This window comes from Perca flavescens, chromosome 1 (assembly GCF_004354835.1).
Source record: "Perca flavescens isolate YP-PL-M2 chromosome 1, PFLA_1.0, whole genome shotgun sequence".
Taxonomy (NCBI): Eukaryota; Metazoa; Chordata; class Actinopteri; order Perciformes; family Percidae; genus Perca; species Perca flavescens.
In genome coordinates this window covers 44,432,073-44,437,788 of record NC_041331.1, presented here as the reverse complement: position 1 = coordinate 44,437,788, position 5,716 = coordinate 44,432,073, and the positions used below count along the sequence as shown (strand labels likewise).

Genomic DNA, 5,716 nt, shown 5'->3' with positions numbered 1-5,716 from the left:
GGGTTCTAGAGAGCAAACTTTTCCTCTGTTTGCCTGAAGGTTATTTCCATGGGTCATTAAAACTTCACCTGTCCATTAAGACCACCTGAACCCTATAGGTGGGTCATGTGTTTCTACCTGTCACAGATTACATAATGACAGTTCAACAGTTTGAAACAATAACCTGTCCTCTGAACCTGAGGCCTGGTCCTCTCCTTGGATGGTTGGGTCATTTTGTCAGCTCACCTGTCCCAGACCACCTGATCTGTTGGGTGGGTCATAGTTCTTCCGACTTGTCCCAGTTCACCTGAGAGGTCTGGGGTGTCTACTATCTACAGTTAGGGGAGTCCCACCCACCTGAGAGGTCTGGGTGGGTCATCTACAGCTAGAGGAGACCCCACCCATCTACCAGCTGGGGAGGTCCCACCTGGGTCACAGCTGAGGAGACCCCACCCACAGCCACCTGAGACCCCACCTGGGTCTACAGCTAGAGGAGACCCCACCCATCCACCTGAGAGGTCTGGAGGGTCCCCCACCTATCTACACCTTTTTGGTGTTTCTGTTTAACATGAAACAGCCCCGAAATCACCATCACCAAACCTACCAGACTAAAAGTACTGTTTAGGATCTTACTCTTTAACTAAAAGGTCTATCTCTGTAGGGATCCATCCCATAATGTTGTCAGACACTTGGAATAATATGTTAAATTAACACAATTTTAATAGACAGTCTAATGTGAATAAAATATGTTGTTTGACAAGAAATAAGTAATAGAGAGAGAGAAAAATAGTATGTCAGTTAGCCACATTCTGATCATGTGGCACCGATGTACACATTACAATCAAGTGACTTGTTCAGTGTCCAGAGACTATTTGACATACATAAACAGAGCTTGGGTACACAGAGAACATAAAACATATAGACAGTACTTGACTAAACGCTGCAGGAACACTTTACAATGGGGGTGGGGGAGGCACGTGTGTGTGCATTAATAGGCGCGTCCGTGTGTGTAAGTGTGCAAACGATGGTGTTAATTTATCCATCGTTCAGACTTGGCCTCTGGTGTCTCCAACGACCATAACGACTTCACTTCAACAGCCAGGAGCACCGACGAACAAGTCGCGGATCAAGGAGAGGTGCCTCTGATTTGAGACCAAAATGAAATTGGGCGAGACCATGCAGGAACTCATAGAGCACCTTTAAAGGATTTATTCTACAAACTAAAGAACTAAACACAAAACGATCTTCAATAGGAAGACGATTGTAACTGCAACAAGCACAACACCACTGGCCCTGGTTCCACAGGTACACACACACACACACACACACACACACACACACACACACACACACACACACACACACACACAGTCGTCTCACTATCTTTGTGGGGACCTGTCATTGACATAATACATTCCCTAGCCCCTTACCCTAACCTTAACCATCACAACTAAATGCCTAACCTTAACCTTTACCCTCACCCTAACCATAACCTAATTCTATCCCTAATCCTTAAACCAAGTCTTAACCCTCAACCATTTAACCTTGTTCTATCCAGCATTTTGGCCCCAAAACCAAGTCTTAACCCTCAAATACTGTATTCCCTTTTGGACATCACAAATGTAGTTAAACGAGAACACACACACACACACACACACACACACACACACACACACACACACACACACTTTGGTCACTGTGCTCTAGCTCGCTCTGGCTCACACTGGCCTCCACTGAAGCCCCACTCTCTTTCTGTCACTGGCTCGGCCTCCCCTGATGAGCCCTGATAGCTTCAGCTGGGGGAGTGAGAGAGTGGCAAACCAACGGAAAACACACAAAACACCAAAACAGAACACGGCACGTAACACCAAATGTCTTTCACCAGCAAGTCCAGTGACCCTTGAATTTAACCCTCCTTGGACAACTTTGGCCTGGATGACTGAGAACCTTCACAGAAATATTGCTTCTGAGTCTTAACTTATTTTTAAATCATTAATTTCAAACTATAGAGAGCTGAAGTCCCGCCCTTCTACTTCCTGTCCATGGGACCTTTCTTTCAAAAAAATGTGAACGGTAGTGAACGGGGAGAGGCCAATTAATTTTTGATCCCGTTTGATTTGAGCCATGGATTACAAATATGATGTTCGCCAATTTGAAAGATAATTTTTCAACTGAAGAAAGTCTCAGTTTATTGTTAAACTGTTGAAGTATTAGACTGTGAAAATACATAATTAGAAAGACTTCACACTTCATGGATGACGTCTCTCTGAAGCTACGATGTCTGTGTGTATCGTGCCTGTGTGTGTGTGTGTGTGTGTGTGTGTGTGTGTGTGTGTGTGTGTGTGTGTGTGTGTATGTTACTTGATAACGAGTTCTTCTTTAAAAATCAAGATGACCAGGCAGGAGTCCACTTTGGAAACCTGCTGCTGGGCAGCTTTTATCACATCAGCTGTGCAGGTGACTTGGACTATATTATAAATATTCTGCTACATGTGAATTTAACGGACATACAGGAGCTAAATCTGTCAATAAAAAAGGAGCACCAATGAACAAAGTTGCATTTACCACATAATAATATAAGAAAACTGTAAAAAAAAAACGTAATGCTTGAGCAAACTAACAGAAATGCAAGAATAGTACACTTGTATCTTGCATCAAGAAATATAATTATATACCATGATGATGACGATATGACAGCAAGTCGGGCCCCAAAATTGTTCCTGAGTTCCCGAGTTGTACCGACTTCAGCAGGCATTAATGTGCATTTTCCAACTTGGAAACTTGTTTATCCGAGTTGTCTGACACCACATGAATGCAGCATTTCTCTTATAACCTTTTTGGCCTTTCATTTATGTATTTATTAGTTGATGAAAAACCAACCGCTCATGTTTGATCTCACCATTAAGTCCGACCTTGACCCGGGGCTTATTGACTTACAGTATGTTGACATTTTTGGCCTTTGGCTTTTCTCAAAGCGTTTTGTGTTTGATTAGTAAAATCACATTCAGGGCATCAGCTCTGGATATTTAACCGAGGCAGAGCTCAGACTGACCTCCAGACGGACGAGGAACAAGGAGAGAGACTACTACACTACTTCACCTGAGGTGAGTCCCGTTGGTCTCCGTGTGTTTCAGTAGAACAGAAAAGGATCTTTAGAGGTTTAAAACTTCAACACTTTGAGATGCTCTCAGATCTTCATCAGGCATACAAACTAAAAAAAAAAACACCTGCACTCTGAATCAACTAAAAGACTTGAAGATGACTTTCTTGTCTGTTAAGGTGGGGTAAGTCCTGGTGAAACTAATTTTGTGGCCAGTCAGTCTCTCTCAGCCTTCAAAGCTATAACCAGCACTTCAGTTATATCCTGGTGGAGTTGTTTATGGATCTTCTGTATATATATATATATACTAGAATTGTAATGGAAAGGTATTGTTGTATATTGTTGTATTGTTGTACGACCTGAAAAAATTGTATGCTGTATTAGCATATCTATTTCCTTTGTAATAATATGATTTTGTAAAATTGGGGCCGGACCAAATAAGTTATTTGCTTCCCCTGCTCCTTCTCGAACTAATCCTTTTTTAGCTTTTGTTAAATTCTAGTTTTATTTTGTGATTTTCTTTTTTTTGCTATGTTTTCTTTTGCAACATTGTTGATTGTTCAGGAGAAATAATAAAATGAAATGACATATATATATATAATTGTTCCTGTGTGTTATTAGATTATATTCCAGTTGCTGTGAGAGCCCTGAACCATGCGTGCTGTTGTGGTTACTGCCGTCCTTCTTCTGGTGGTGCTGATGTTCATGTCCGCCTCTGCAGCCGGTGAAGAAACAGTCACTAAATAATCCATCTACACAGACAACACAAACACAAAACTGACAAAATGTCTTCTTTCTGTGAAACCGTGAATCCTGCAGACATGTGTAAGACCAAATTTCCGCCCATACCGTGTACCAACACGAAGCTCGGTGATGGTTGGGTCCAGATAACTAAAAAAAGCTGTGTGAAGGCATTCTAACGATAATCTGGTCTACACTGATGCACAGGTAATAAAACACACACTCAGACTACAAACAGTAAATGTGACCTCATCCTGTTCAGACAGTAAATGTGACCTCATCCTGTTCAGACAGTAAATGTGACCTCATCCTGTTCAGACAGTAAATGTGACCTCATCCTGTTCAGACAGTAAATGTGACCTCATCCTGTTCAGACAGTAAATGTGACCTCATGTGACCTCATCCTGTTCAGACAGTAAATGTGACCTCATCCTGTTCAGACAGTAAATGTGACCTCATCCTGTTCAGACAGTAAATGTGACCTCATCCTGTTCAGACAGTAAATGTGACCTCATCCTGTTCAGACAGTAAATGTGACCTCATCCTGTTCAGACAGTCACTGGCCTCCTGTCAGGTTGCAGGCTTGGACCCGAGTGCAGGAAGGCGAGGAGTAAGCAGCAGTTTGAATAAACAATGATTTTAATGAAACACACGGATACTTACAAACTTTTAAGCAGGAAAAGTAGTCCAGAGAAAGCAGGAACACGGAAGGAAACGCAGAAAAACTCCTGAACACAAAACCACAGCAATACACAGGACAGAACTCTTCCTAAAGACAGATGACAAATGAACAAATGACAATCAACCACAGACACAGAAAGCACAGAGACTACTGCTGCGTTCTAGACACAGTTTTTAACCCGTAAATTCGACTTCAAGTCACGACTCACAACTTGGTAGCGTTCCAGCAAAGTCACCACAAACCCTTCTGGCTAGCATTAGCTAGCGGCTACCCTAACGTTGACGTTCGCTAGCGTTAGCTGATACTAGCGATTTCTAGTCGCCAACATATTTTGGGCTTCATTTAATAAACATAACCAGTAGTAGTGCACAATCGTATGTGTATTGTTTTGAACACAATGTGCAGAATTACTATTACGTTGCCTATTTATGTCTATTTATTTCTATTTCTCACCGTTAATCACCGGCGCTCTGTACAGCATCAACAGGGGCGCCATTGTTGTTCATGTGTGTGTGACGCCAAAAACTGTAACTGGGAGTACAACCATCTGGTCCCAGTTCATGGGTAGTAAGTTACGGGTTTGACTGCCGTTCCAGGGCGCTTTCACGGGAGAAGGTCGTGAAAACACGAGTTACGGGACACCTGGAGCGCACCCTAAATACACAAGTAAACGCGGGGTTAACAAGGGACAGGTAACACAAGGGCTGGGGAACAGGTGAAAGATAGGGCGGACAGACAATCACAAAGGTGGGGAAACCAAAAGACAAGTAAAACAAGAAAACACATAAGAGAACAGAGACTACAAAATAAAACAGGAAATGGAAAACCAACAGAAAACAAAAAGCAACTACACACAGAAACTTGACACTGGACGAGACATGACACCTCCGTCCAAGTACAGCAAAAGATGTGAGGAAGAGAATTTGAGAAAACTAATTTGTAGTGGAATGTTTAATAGTATATTGTGTTTAGGGAGGTACAGCTATGGAGGGTCATTTGACCCAGTATTTAAAATTAAAAGGAAAATGACAAATACATTCTTAATTTTTTTTTGGCAATGTAATAATGAAAGGTGAAATGTATTTTTGGAATAATAGAAAAGCTTAAATGCAAAAGCTTGAATTGTGTAACGGCAAAAGAAAAAAGCAAACATGAGAACGTTTAAAAGAGATAAGACATAAAGCCTTATTTTACCTCCCTCTGTTTTGCATTCA

At 41.8% G+C, this 5,716-nt stretch overlaps 1 long non-coding RNA gene across 1 annotated transcript; it reads left to right on the top strand.

Moving 5' to 3' along the window:
* Window positions 1-3,025: 3,025 nt before the first annotated feature.
* On the top strand, window positions 3,026-3,990 carry LOC114566409 (uncharacterized). The gene is made up of 3 exons (XR_003694059.1): window positions 3,026-3,083; window positions 3,701-3,803; window positions 3,899-3,990. It is a non-coding gene; the product is annotated as an uncharacterized LOC114566409 (long non-coding RNA).
* Window positions 3,991-5,716: the final 1,726 nt, after the last annotated feature.